The sequence below is a fragment of the Aquarana catesbeiana genome, linkage group LG02 (genome assembly GCF_042186555.1).
Source record: "Aquarana catesbeiana isolate 2022-GZ linkage group LG02, ASM4218655v1, whole genome shotgun sequence".
NCBI classification, from domain to species: domain Eukaryota; kingdom Metazoa; phylum Chordata; class Amphibia; order Anura; family Ranidae; genus Aquarana; species Aquarana catesbeiana.
The window spans coordinates 297,830,430-297,845,856 of record NC_133325.1 but is presented as its reverse complement, the minus strand read 5'-3'; positions in this window follow the sequence as shown (position 1 = coordinate 297,845,856).

The following is a 15,427-nucleotide window of genomic DNA, read 5'->3' as shown; positions in this document are numbered from 1 at the left end:
TCCAACAAAGGCGCCGGCCCATAGAGGATTAAACGCAAATGGTCAGTAGATACAGGCTGGAATGAAGCCACACTCAAGTACCAGTTCTGGCTTGGCCTGTTCGAGGTGCTCAATGATGAACTAGCCGGATGGAAACTCCTAGAACGCTTGAACACCTTATACAGCTGGCCATACAGCTCGACTGCTGATTACAGGAGAGGTGGTTTGAATGGACTCAATCTTACAGACCCACTTGGATAATGCCCAAAGTACCTCCAGTAACCACCAATACACCCATCTCCACTTCTGCATTTTCGGAGGGATAACCCATGCAGATCAACCTGATGCAGTCTACTCTGACCCTCAAAGAAAGGATGCGCAGCCGGCAAGCCAAACTTTGCCTGTACTGTGGCGGTACTGGACATTTTCTTCTAAACTCCCCTGTGAGACCCAGTAAGTTTCTGTCCACTCATCCCACATATGCCTCTGTTGTTAGATGCTCTCCCTCTAATATTATTCTGCCTAACTTGTTGCAGGTGGTGGAAGAAGAAGTCAATTTGATTCAGGCGCCTGCAGTAGATTACAGGGAGTTAAACAAAATTACAATTACCGCTCCCTCTCATACCCAAACGTTTTCAAAGATTTCGAGCTGCTCAAGTCTTCACTGAACTAGATCTCCACGGTGCCTACAACTTAGTCCGAATTAGAGAGGGAGATGAGTGGAAAACGGCTTTTTGAACCTGTTTCGGACATTTTGAATGCCTTTCGGACTTTGCAATGATTATGACTAAGCGAATTTCAATTCGTGAAATGTGTTAATATCTGCCAGGTCTGCATTGATGTCATGATGTCTACGATGTTGTCTGGTGATTTTTATCTTCAATAAAGATTTTACTTTTTCTTCAAACCTGTGAGTGTGGTCAAACCTTTTCCTGTTCCAGTTGAGCCTATCCAGATTGCGGACCTGACCTGCACCGTGAGGTTAAAGTGTGGGATTGCTTTCAACTGGAGCGGCTTGGCTTTGTTTTCTACTGGACTTTGCAATGCCCCGGCCACTTTCCAACACCTCATGAATTACATCTTTAGAGAATTTCTGAAACACTTCCTTATTGTCTATCTTGATTATATTCTCATTTTCTCAGCATCTCTGGAATTGCACTGTGTGTACGTAAAAAAAAATTGTCTACCCTCAGGAAGCATGGACTCTATGAAAAGGCGGAGAAATGCAAATTTGAAAAGCAAACCATCCAGTTGCTAGGGTTGATTATATCCACTGATTGTATCACTATGGACCCCCAAAAGGTGTCTTGGTGGCCTGCCTCAGTACTTTGACACCCAGTACTTTGCCACTGGGGCAATCTTGTCCCAGCGTATGGGGCCTAAAGCCTTGCTTCATCCAGTGGCTTTGTCTTCTCGGAAGCTGCGTCAAGCAGAGAGGAATTAAGATGTCGGTAATCAGGAGCTACTGGCAATCAAAATAGCCTTAAAAGAATGGTGATATCTTTTGGATGGGCTTTGTTCTCTCAGTTTAACTTTCACATCTCTTACTGACCAGAGTCTAAAAACAGCAAGGCAGATGTACTTTCACAAATGTTCTCAGAGACCCCCCTGAAGTGGATTCCTCCAGTACCACAAAATTTTTTGCTATTGCAACCCGCTTTTTTCTTCTCGGAAGCTAAATTAAGCCTGCTAAGGCCCTTACCAATTTCTGATTTGCCCTGGAAAATTATGTCCATGGACTTTATTTATATAGTTGGTCTGCCTCCCCCTGAAGGATTTACATCTGTCTTTGTAGTCATTGATCAATTATCTAAGATGTCAAAGTTTGTGCCTCTGGTGGGTACACCTTCTGCCGTAGACATGGCTCACGCTTTTATGAAAAAAATAGTGAGACTTCATGGCCTGCCCAGAAGTATTGTGTCAGACAGAGGTGTGCAGTTCACCTCCAAATTTTGGAGAACCCTTTGCAAATATTAAATATTGACATCTGCTTGTCCTCAGCCTACCACCCACAAAGCAATGGTCTTGGAGACCTTGGAGCATATCTTAATTGTTTCTCCACCTTTTCACAGGACAATTGGGTATCTCTGGTCACCTGTGCTGAATTTGCCGACAACAACACAGTGCATGCAGCTACCAAACAAACCCCATTCTGGGCAAACTATGGCTTTGACCCATGCTTTTTTCTGGATTCTCTGCCAGAAACCGCTGTATCCGCGGTGCAAGACTAACCTCTATCTCTATGAACTAATAAATCCTGCAGGAGGCAATACAAAAGGCCCAGGATGACTACAAAAGACATTATAATAGTAAGAGAATGGAGACCCTGGCCTTCAAGGTTGGTGACAGGGTCTGGCTATCTATGACCAACTGAAAACTCCCCTGTCCTTCTCGTAAGCTGGAGCTGAGGTAATTAGAAGAATGATCAATCCTGTGGCTTTTGAACTTAGTCTTTTTCAGTCTTACAAGATCCACCCGGTCTTTCATGTGTCTCTTCTTAAACCTGCTGTTTCAGATCGTTTTCCAGGAAGGGAAGGCCTACCGCCACCTCCAGTTACTGTTGCAGAAAACGAGGGAGACATATTCAGTTTCTTGTTAAGTGGAAGGGATACCCACCTGAAGAAAATTAGTGGGAGCCAGAAGAAAATATTCTTGTCCCCAGGTTGTCCTCCAAATTTCTTCAATAGGAACCCTGAGAAAGTGAACAGGGTGGGGAGGAGTTCATGGACCAAGAATTGGATGCTCCAGCGTGACCAGTTCTGTCACATGCCTTTGCTCCGTGAGATCCGTGAGAATAATCCTGATGATTTCAGGAACTTTCTCTGGATGACGAACCCCGTATTTCACCGTTTGTTGGCTTTGCTGACTCCCTATATCAGCAGGCAGGATACCTGAATGAGGCAAGCCATCACTCCGGAGCAGAGGCTCGTCGCCACCCTGCGGTACTTGGCGATGGGGAGAAGCCTGCAGGACCTCAAGTTCTCGACAGGCATCTCCCCCCAGGCTCTGGGGATCATTATCCCAGAGACCTAATCTGCCAACTTCCAGGTCCTGCAGAAGGAGTATATGAAGGAAAGATTTTTATCCTTTAACATCACGTTTTATTGTTTTTAATGTTTGATAATATATTGTATTTCTTTCCTCATTCCCTAATTACCATGATTGTAATATGCTGTGAATGTCCCCTTTGTCCTCATGCATGTTGGATTTTTATGCAATTTTTTTTGTCCTTCATACATATTTGCCTTCACTAACCTCCCCAGCATGCTCTCCTGGGCCTCCTCACCTCCTTACCTCGTGTAGTCACTTAACAATGTATTTTGTCAGCTCCATAGTAGTGCTTTACCCTAAGTACCCCCTAAAATGTTGAAAATTGTGATATGTGCTTGAAATTCTGGCAGAGTGCCAGAGGCTTTTTTTGGGTCCCAAAATAATTTGGAACCCTCCCTCCCCCCAACTGCTAACTCAGCTGATACCAATCCTCTATCTATCCTCAACCCTCTATCTGCTGACTTTGCCAAACCCATACACACTATACCCACCTCTTTTGTGGTGAGATTTATGGATGAATTCCCCAAAGCATGTAGTGCAAAGGCCTGCCTGAATACTTTCAAATGGTACTGTTCAAAGTTTTTGTATCCTATTATTTTCTTGATAGGTAATAGCAGAATGTAAAAATGTGCTAAAATGTGTACAGTGTATATTTATCTCTTTGTATTATGACACTTCTTACCTGTCCAGTGGGCTGCCAATAGTGTAAGCAAGGAGGGGCTGGCCAAAGTAATACACATTATTTAGGCATTCATCTCTCATTGAAGTGGAGAGGGTTACCTGTCCAAAACATCTCCTCCCATAAATTTATTTAAATGGCCCATGAGAGGGGGGGAGGAAATCTGATAGGTGGACCTTATACCTTGATCTTTAACCACTTCCCTACCCAGCCATAGACATATGACGTCCACAGATGGGATCTCCCATCCTGGGTGGACGTCATATGACGGCCTGGGATTCCCGGCAATCGGCGCGCGTGCGCGCCCGCCGCATTGCTCGGGACCCGGTGTGTGTGCCCGGTGGCCGCGATGTCCGCCGGGCACCCACGATTGCCCGTTAACTGGGCTGGACCGTGGATCTGTGTGTGTAAACACACAGATCCACGTCCTGACAGGTGAGAGGAGAGCGATCTGTGTTCCTAGTACAGCGGAAGACTGATCGGTCTCCTTCCCTTGTACGTCCCCGCCCCTACAGTTAGAAACACTCCCTTAGGAAACATATTAACCCCTTGTGTCCCCCTAGTGGTTAACCCCTTCACTGCCTGTCACATTTACACAGTAATCAATGCAATTTTATAGCATTGATCACTGTATAGTGTGAATGGTCCCAAAAAAGTGTCAAAAGTGTCCGATGTGTCCGCCATAATGTCGCAGTCATGAAAAAAAATCGCGATCGCCACTAAAAATAAATAATTTTTTTTTTTAAATGCCATAAATCCATTCCGTATTTTGTAGACGCTATAACTTTTGCGCAAACCAATCAATATACGCTTATTTTGATTTTTTTTACCAAAAATATGTAGAAGAATACGTATCGGCTGAAACTGAGGAAAAAATGTGTTTTTTTTTTTTTAATTGGGATATTTATTATAGCAAAAAGTAAAAAATATTGTGTTTTTTTCAAAATTGTCGCTCTTCTTTTGTTTATAGCGCAAAAAATAAAAAACACAGAGGTGATCAAATACCACTAAAAGAAAGCTCTATTTGTGGGGAAAAAGGGACGTCAATTTTTTTGGGGTACAACGTCGCACGACCGCGCAATTGTCGTTTAAAATGCGACAGCGCTGAAAACTAAAAATTGGCCTGGGAAGGAAGGGGGTGAAAATGCCCTGTACTGAACCGGTTAAATACTCCCTAAAAAAAATGTTATACTGATGTTGGCCAAGAATGTTTGTGTCTAATCTGCTTTTCATGTTTATGTGCAAAATTAATATTTTTTTTTCTTGTTTGACTCCACAGTTTCCTTCCAACCCACAGGAATGGCAGACTGTGGCCTCCCACTTTGCCCAGCAGTGGGACTTTCCTAACTGCGGAGGGGCAATTGATGGGAAACACGTCCACATTGTCGCACCACCCAACTCGGAGTCATACTATTACAACTACAAGGGGTTCAATAGTATTGTGATGTTGGCGGTGGTGTCAGCTACTTACGAGTTCCTGTATGTGGACGTGGGGAAGAATGGCTGGATGTCAGATGGTGGAATCATCACCCACACAGAGTTCTACAGGCATCTACAGAATGGCAGCTTGAACTTGCCACCTCCATCAGACAAAGTGGAAGGACTCCCATTCGTCTTTGTTGCGGATGAAGCGTTTGCGCTGGGGGATCATCTTATGCGGCCATTCCCTATGAGGACCCTCACCCCGGACCAGAGGGTTTTTAATTACCAGCTGGCCAGAGCCAGAAGAGTGGTGGAGAACACGTTTGGAATAATGGCCAGCCAGTTCCACCTATTTCTTACACCGATACACATGGCGGAGTATAAACTCAATCACATCATCCTGGCTTGCTGTGTTCTCCACAACTTTTTAAGGAGAAATTCTGTGAACTATGCTGGCTCAGTTGGGCCTGAAGCCAGAATTAATCTCAATGAACCAACCCTGATGGCGCTTGAAGCTGGCCGTCCTGGCTTGCCCCCCTGAGTGCCCGCGAGGTCCGTATAAGATACATGGAATACTTTGCAGGTAGGGGGCCATCAATATGCCAGACAATGTCTGAGACATTTTTTAAATAAAAAAATTTTTTAAACTGAACAAATATTTGCTTACATTTACTGCTTGTGTTTCTTTTAGCTGACCATGACTGAAATTTGGGGAGTCGTGAAAATGGCATGATTCTGTAAAATTATAAAGCACTGTTGGGTGTTATTTGATAAAGGCAAAGACACTTTGCACTACAAGTGCACTTGAGACTGCACTGAAACTGCACTTGTAGTGAAAGTGGATTTGCCCTTAGGAAATAACCCCCATTGTCACTGAAAACACCAATTTTATCGCAAAAAATTTTATGAGCATTGAAATAAGAAGCCACACACTGTTGATTATCAATCTTTTTAATACAAGCACAATCACATGTGCATTTATAAAAGGTTTTTAAAACAAACCAACATGTTTGTTTTATAACAAATTTTTAGGTCACATTAAAAGTAGAAATGTCCTTTTAAGGTAAAACAGGCACGTTTAAAACCAACAAGAAATACACAAATCTGGAACTTACAAAGTTCAACTTTTATAGAAATTGAAGGCAATATCAGACATGAGTATTTATAAACTGTGTATGATATTGCATTCAGATGGGGTGATGTCACCCCTGGAAAAGCCAAATTTTGAAGATGCACACAAATTGCCGAATGTCAACATGTGCTAGCTGCCATCATGGGGGATCAAGGGATGTGTTTTGTGGGTGCAACCCCTTCCTCTCAGCTACTTTATTATTGAGGAAGGGGTTGCACCCCCAAAACGCATACATTGATCTCCCGTGATGGAAGATACCATATGTTGACACACAAAATTTGGCTTTTCGAGAATATGTCAAAAAAAGTTCCAAAAATTTTCCGGACAAAAAAAACTGAAATAACTTGAGATTTCAAGGGGTTTTAAATTCTCCCTAAAACATCAATGATGTTCTTCATTTTGTTTTGAACATCATTGATGTTTTGCTTTATTTTTTCCAAGTCCCTATTACACCCCATGATCTCCCCGATCAGGATCTGGGCACTTTCACTGGTGAAATGACCTTTTTCCACAACATCACAATCACCTAAAAATATAGAAACAAAAACACACCATGTCTTTTTAAATATGCCATCATCCATCTCTTACCTGAGCCTGTGGTCGCAGACACTCACCTGTTGTGATGACTATTTCCACCAAGTCTCCCTCCTCCTCCTCTGCTTGGCTTTGTGGGATTTCCCCTTCTTCCTGAGGTGGGGGATCTGTGGTCTCATCTGTTGAGTGGTATCCTCTGAGTCTTTTCTCCCCTATGTAAAAAAAAAATAGGTACACTTAGCACACAGATATTTGATGGCAGAAATAGGAATAGGAAATATTGCTTAGAAGTGGGGTACAATTGTCTCTTTTGGCAGAGTTCCAAGATGAACAAATATTGTTTTCCTTTGTCAAGCTTGAATACTTACCTGTTTTGTACAAGCTTCACAGATGAAGACACCCCTGTAGTATACACTGGAGCACCTGTGTGGGCCCCCTAATAAAAAAGGGTGTTCTGGTGTCCCACACTAGTGTTACAGTGTCCAGATGTGTAAACAGCTGCTGAGTGTCCTCTCCTTACACAGAATCTAGTTTGCATTTCATTCTAGTTACAAACCCATCTAGACACCAAAATTATTTTAAGAGAAGTAGGCCAGAAAAAATGTATTGAACTGCATCTGGACAAAACATGGTGTTTTATAGCCGAACGAAAAATGTTTCCTACGAACGAATAATGTGTCCATGAACATGAAAGATGCCATTTTAAACTGTACAACAGTAAAGAAAAGCACATGGAGCAGCACGAACGAAATAAAAATAACGAATAGGAACACAGGACAACTACTTACTTTTTTGCAGCACTCTCCTGATCCTTCTATACTGATCGTGCTCCCTTAATTTGATGTCCGACCACCATTTCCTGAGTTGATCCTTGGATCGTCGTACCCCAAAATTTCTGTGCAGACTCTTCACAACTTTCACCATGATCTTGGCTTTTCTGACATTGGGGTTGGGGTAAGGTCCATACTTCCCATCATAGTCAGCCCTTTTCAAGATGTCCACCATCTCCACCATCTCCACAAAGGACATATTTGAGGCCTTAAATCATCTCCTCCGGGATCGTGATGTTTGTGGCTCCGGGCTTTCCTCCTCCTCGTTGCTATAATTAGCACACACCTGTTGTGTCTCCGCCATGTGCTCTTCCGCACTGTGCCGAAAGAGAAGGGGCGGGGAATAGACTAGATAGAACGTCAGGGGTGGGCGGAGTTTCACGCATGTGCAGTGTATATAAAGCATAACACGCATGCGTAGTACGTACGTTCTGTGAGCGGGGGAAGGAGTATCAGAAGCGCCGATCATGATAACGAAGGTAACATTTAATCTTGGGCCTATACTGCTTATAGATTGATACCTATATTGGGACAAGATTAGAAGAGTTTAGCCTGACATTAGGGTTTTTCTTGTGTTGTGTCTTGCAGAGAAAATGGATATATTGAAGGATCAGGACTTTATCACCATATTCATTGATATGTTCAGGGAGCTGCCCTGTCTGTGGCAGGTAGAAAAATTATTTGAGGAGAGGAAACTATGCAAGAGACTGATCTTAGAGGCTTCTGCCACATCCCAAAGACAAACTTGTAAGAAAAGAGGGTGTCCCCAAGGGATAATATGGGCAGAAAGCCAATGAAGGATAGTATAGAGAAGGGATACCAAATATATAACATTTTACAAATTTTATTCAAAATACAATTGGAGAATATACAAAAATACAAAATAGCTTAAAAATTAAGAAGAGCATGATCATAAATGCAAATGATGTACATAGCTTATGAATGCTACAAACAGCGCTAAAAAGCGTAGTTATTAAATAACCAACCACCCTACATGTTTCGGAAAAAGTCATAGAAAGGTAAGTTTCTTTTTATGAAAAGTGTACTTCCTTCTTCAGGGGTTAGGTAGGTTGTATTGTTGCATTTCTATCAGAAAAAAATAATAAGAAAGTATAAATATGTATGTATGAAAGTACCCAAACATTATAAGTTTACAGTTCATTCATATATTAACATAAAATTATGAAATGGCAGAAATACAGTCAAAGATATGAAATTAAATACTCACAAATCAAAAATGCTCTCCTAATGGCAGGGAAATTACAAAGTACATATGCAGGCAGATTGGGTCCCACACCCAGAAGGTCCTTTTAGGAGGTTTAATTAGTGTGCAAGGAGATATTCCCTAAGCACAGAGGAAATTTGCATCATCTCATTTGGTGAATATAAGGCATATGGAGATGTTCATAGAACCAGGGTAATGCGGTGGTGTCAAAGACACACATACACACAAGTCAGCGGAAGCGGCAGGTCAGAGCTCGCAGGAGCCACCCAGATTAGGGTATGGAGGGCATGGACCTGTCAGAATACAGAGAAAATGTATATGTATATTAGGGATGAGCCGAACACCCCCCGGTTCGGTTCGCACCAGAACCTGCGAACGGACCGAAAATTCGCACGAACGTTAGAACCCCATTGACGTCTATGGGACTCGAACGTTCAAAATCAAAAGTGCTCATTTTAAAGGCTAATTTGCATGGTATTGTCCTAAAAAGGGTTTGGGGACCTGGGTCCTACCCCAGGGGACTTGTATCGATGCAAAAAAAACTTTTAAAAACGTCCGTTTTTTCGAGAGCAGTGATTTTAATGATGCTTAAAGTAAAAAAAAAAAAAAGTGAAATATTCCTTTAAATATCGTACCTGGGGTGTGTCTATAATATGCCTGTAAAGTGGCGCGTGTTTCCCGTGTTTAGAACAGTCCCTGCACAAAATGTCATTTTTAAAGGAAAAAATCTCATTTAAAACTGCTTGCGGGTTTAATGTAATGTTGGGTCCTGGCAATATGGATGAAAATCAGTAAGACAAACGGCATGGGTATCCCCCAGACCATTACCAGGCCCTTTGGGTCTTGTATGGATATTAAGGGGAACTCCGCACCCAAATTAAAATAAGGAAAGGTGTGGGGCCACCAGGCCCTATATACTCTGAACAGCAGTATACAGGTGGTGCAAACAAGACAGGGACTGTAGGTTTGTTGTTAAGTAGAATCTGTTTGTAATTTTTAACGGGTATATTTTTAACATGTTTAGCTCCAGCCAAAAAATCTTTTTTAAGCTTTTTGGAAAACATAGGGAAGGGTTATCACCCCTGTGACATTTGTTTTGCTGTCTTTCCTCCTCTTCAGAAGATTTCACCTCACTTTTTGTCCCAATGACAAATGTTTTTTGAAAATTTGGGTTTTTTTGTGGAACAAGGATTGGAAAGCATCAGTGGAAAGGAGAAATGTTTTTTCCCATATTAACTCTTACAGGAGAGAATTTCCCTTCCTAGGGGTAGATTTCATCTCACTTCCTGTTGTCTCCTTCCGTTTGCAAGTAGGAGTCGTTTGTAAGTTAGATGTTTGAAAGTAGGGGCCTGCCCTATATACTCAGCAGAAATTTGGGCCTTAGGTGTTGTTGTGGCCACAAGACTGTAAGCCCTCACAGGGCCCTGCTGTGAAATATTAGATCAAGAATTGTAATTACATGCCCCTGTTGAACAAGGGCAGAAAAATTGGGCCTTTGGTGGTGGTAGTGCCACAACACTGTAAGTCCTCACTCGCTCTTGGTGGGTGCAGAAATGGGCCCTGCTGTGAAATATTAGATCAAGAATTGTAATTACATGCCCCTGTTGAACAGGGGCTGAAAAATTAGGCCTTAGGCACTGGTGCTGGTGCACTGCAACCCCTCACAGATACTCTAGTTGGAACGCAGAAATGAGCCCTACTGCAAAGTATTGCATCAAAAATTGTAATTACAGGCCCCTGTTAAACAGGGGCTGAAAAATTGGGCCTTAGGCACTGGTGCCACAACACTGCAACCTCTCACAGATACTCTAGTTGGAAAGCAGAAATGAGCCCTGCTGCAAAGTATTGCATCAAAAATTGTAATTGCATGCCCCTGTTAAACAGGGGCTGAAAAATTGGGCCTTAGGCACTGGTGCTGGTGCCACAACACTGCAACCTCTCACAGATACTCTAGTTGGAACGCAGAAATGAGCCCTGCTGCAAAGTATTGCACCAAAAATTGTAATTACATGCCCCTGTTAAACAGGGGCTGAAAAATTGGGCCTTAGGCACTGGTGCTGGTGCTACAACACTGCAACCCCTCACAGATACTCTAGTTGTAACGCAGAAACGAGCCCTGCTGCAAAGTATTGCATCAAAAATTGTAATTACACACCCCTGTTAAACAGGGGCTGAAAAATTGGGCCTTAGGCACTGGTGGTGGCGCCCAGAACCAAAAATGTTCTTACAAGCTATCAGCGTGATGATTGAGGAGGAAGAGGATAATTACTCAGGGATAGTCGCTCAGCATCAGCATAGGAAGTCTTTGAAGGGATCTGAGGTTTCAAAAAAAATTATTCGGTTACATCAGCATCAGGTGCTTGGTAGCTGGTGGTGATCCAAGACTGATTCATTTTTATGAAGGTCAGTCGATCGACCGAGTCGGTGGACAGACGCACCCTGTGATCGGTTACAAAGCCTCCAGCAGCACTGAATGTGCGTTCCGAAAGAATGTTGGATGCAGGACAGGCCAGTAGCTCAATTGCATACTGTGCAAGCTCTGGCCAGTGATCCATCCTCAAGACCCAGTAACCCAGAGGATTTTTGGTGGGAAAGGTGTCCAAGTCAGATCTTGCCCCTAGGTATTCCTGCACCATGTAAAACAGACGCTGGCGATGGTTGCTGGAACCGATCATACCTTGGGGCTGCGGACCAAAAAATTGTCTGAACGCATCGGTCAGATGGCCACCTTCTCCACCGCTCCTTCTTTGACTGACCGAAGCCTCAGCAACACATTGACCAGAAACAGGAGTTTGTAACCTCCCAGTCTCTGGGAACGCATTGCACAGACCTTTCTGCAAGGCCTCCCGAAGATGTTTCATCCTCTGCTCCCTCTGCGATGGCAAGATAAGGTCTGCAACCTTACCCTTGTAACGTGGATCAAGGAGGGTTGGAAGCCAGTATTGGTCCTTCTCGTTGATACCACGAATACGAGGATCCTTACGCAGGCTTTGCAGGATCAGGGAGGCCATGCAGCGTAGGTTTGCTGAGGCATTCGGTCCGGAGTCCTCTGGGTCACTAAGGACGACATGGTCCGCAGCCACCTCCTCCCAGCCACGTACAAGTCCATGTGTTTCTTGGGACTGATCCCTTAAAGACTGCTGCTGATGCTGAGTGCGAGGCTCCACCTCCATTTCTTCCTCCTCCTCCTCCTCCTCCTCTTCCTGTGTGATCGGCGGGCACGCAGGAACACTGTCTGGATAAAGGGGGCCTTGAGAGCTAAGGAAGTCCTCCTCTTCCTGCCTCTGTTCTGCCTCAAGTGCCCTGTCCATTATTCCACGCAGCGTGTGCTCCAACAGGTGGACAAGGGGGACAGTGTCACTGATGCATGCACTGTCACTGCTCACCATCCTCGTGGCCTCCTCAAATGGTGACAGGACAGTGCATGCATCCCTGATCATGGCCCACTGGTGTGGGAAAAAACCAAGCTCCCCTGACCCTGTCCTGGTGCCATAGTCGCACAGGTACTCATTGATGGCCCTCTGCTGCATGTGCAGCCGCTGCAGCATGGCCAATGTTGAGTTCCACCTGGTGGGCATGTCACAGATTAGGCGGTTCTTGGGCAGGTTAAACTCCTTTTGGAGGTCCGTCAGCCGAGCACTGGCATTATATGACCAACGGAAATGCACACAGACTTTCCTGGCCTGCCTCAGGACATCCTGTAAGCCCGGGTACCTGCCCAAGAACCGCTGCACCACCAAGTTAAGGACGTGAGCCAAACAGGGCACATGGGTCATTTGTCCCTGTCGGAGGGCAGAGAGGAGGTTGGTGCCATTGTCACAAACCACCATTCCTGCCTTAAGTTGGCGTGGCGTCAACCACCTCTGAACCTGCCCCTGCAGAGCTGACAGAACCTCTGCCCCAGTGTGGCTCCTGTCCCCCAAGCACACCAGCTCAAGCACCGCATGGCATCTTTTGGCCTGTGTACTTGCGTAGCCCCTTGAACGGCTACGGAGCACCGCTGGTTCCGAGGACAAATCACAGGAAGGGGCCATGGAGGAAGAAGAAGAGGAGGGGGTAGAGGAGAGAGGTGTGTCACAATCATTAGCATTTTGGAGGCGTGGTGGCGGAACAACCTCCAACACTACTGCACCTTGTCCTGCATCCTTCCCAGCTGCCAGCAGAGTCACCCAATGCGCCGTGAAACTTAGGTAACGTCCCTGTCCATGCCTGCTGGACCATGAGTCAGCGGTAATATGCACCTTACCGCTGACCGCCCTGTCCAGCGAGGCATGGACATTGCCTTCCACATGCCGGTAGAGAGCCGGAATCGCCTTCCATGAGAAAAAGTGGCATTTGGGTACCTCCCACTGAGGAACCGCACATTCCACAAACTCACGGAAGGGGGCAGAGTCTACCAACTGAAAAGGCAGCAGTTGAAGTGCTAGCAATTTTGCCAAGCTAGCATTCAACCTCTGGGCATGTGGATGGCTGGGAGCAAATTTCTTTCGGCGGTGCAGCAGCTGGGGCAGGGAAATTTGCCTGGTACAATCTGACGTCGGTGTACCAAAATCAGATTGCCCACAAGTACTTGGCTGTGACACACCTAATTCTACACCTTCATTCCTCTCAGTGCAGGTGGGTCTTTTAGATACGCTTGCCAACGAACTGCATGGCAGGTCAACATATGTCTGGTCAAGCATGTGGTGCCCAAGCGGGAGATGTTTTGGCCACGCGAGATACGCTTGAGACATATGTTGCAAATAGCAGCTGTGCGATCTGATGCACCCATCTCAAAAAAGGCCCACACCAAAGAACTTTTTGAATAACGTGCAGAGACTGCAGCGCCCTGCACATGCGGAGCTTTGGGGTGTGATGCAGTCAAGGTGCTGCCCTTAGGCTGGCCCCTGGAGGGCATCCTGCCTCGTTGGTGATGTGCCACCTCCTCCTCCTCCTCTCTCCTATCAGGCACCCACGTTGAGTCAGTGACCTCATCATCCCCTCCCTCCTCATCACTGGAGCAAACCTGGCAGTATGCTGCAGCAGGGGGAGCATGACTGCCAGATTGCTGTTCTTCTTGGGCACCCCCTCTGTCCGTGCTCACTTTACTGCCTTCATCGAGCTCAGTATCATCAGAGCCTTCTAAACGCTGGGCATCCTCCTGGAGCATGTACCCAACACTGTGGTCAAACAGTTCGAGGGACTCCTCAGGAGGACATGGTGGGGCTAGGGAAGGAGTCACTGATGACATTGAGCCAAGGGAAGAGGCCGCTGCTTTGCCAGACAAAGTACCCTAGGCATGGGTGAGAGAGGATGAGGAGGATGAGGATGGCTTGGTCATCCACTCGACCAAGTCTTCCGCATGTTGCGGCTCAACACGGCCAGCTGCTGAAAAAAAGGCCAAGCGTGTCCCACGGCCACATGCTGATGAGGATGCACTGTCTCCACGACCAGCACTAGACACAGAGCCTGTTTGCCCTCTCTTATTGGCTTGTGACTGTCTGCCTCTCCTTCTTTGCCTTCCAGACATACTAATGGCCTGTAGCTGCACTAAGCTGGGATATATATATATATATATATATATATATATATATATATGTACTGATACTGCAGCTAGCAAAATCAACTGCCTGCCTGTAGTATGAGAACACCACCAACCTTCTACAGGTAGCTTTAGCTGAACACTGTGCAGAGCTCGCAAAAAACTAACTTGTAGCTTTTTTAGCTGCCTGCGGTAGTGATAGGATCAGGAAAACACCACCAACCTTCTACAGGTAGCTTTAGCTGAACACTGTGCAGAGCTCGCAAAATAATAACTTGTAGGTTTAGCTGGACACTGTGAGGAGGACGCACCACACTAACTTGTAGTTTTAGCTGAACACTGTGAGCAGGACGCACAGTACTAACTTGCAGGTTTAGCTGAACACTGTGAGATGGACGCACCGCACTAACTTGTAGTTTTAGCTGAACACTGTGAGGTGGACGCACCACACTAACTTGTAGTTTTAGCTGAACACTGTGAGCAGGACGCACAGCACTAACTTGTAGGTTTAGCTGTACACTCTGAGCAGGACGCACCGCACTAACTTGTAGGTTTAGCTGAACACTGTGAGGTGGACCCACCACACTAACTTGTAGGTTTAGCTGAACACTGTGAGCAGGACGCACTGCACTAACTGTAAATAGTCTAGCTGCCTGAATGTGGTAGTATTAGGATCAAAAGAACAGCAGCAATTTTCTTCAGGTAGCTGTAAATACTGTAACAAGACAAGCCTGCCTGTCAGTAAGAAGATAACAGGAACGGATCTAGCTGAACACTGTGAGCAGGACGCACCGCACTAACTTGTAGGTTTAGCTGAACACTGTGAGGTTGACGCACCACACTAACTTGTAGTTTTAGCTGAACACTGTGAGCAGGACGCACTGCACTAACTGTAAATAGTCTAGCTGCCTGACTGTGGTACTAATAGGAACAAAAGAATACCAGCAATTTTCTTCAGGTAGCTGTAAATACTGTAACAAGACAAGCCTGCCTGTCAGTAAGAAGATAACAGGAACGGATCTAGCTGAACACTGTGAGCAGGATGCACTGCACT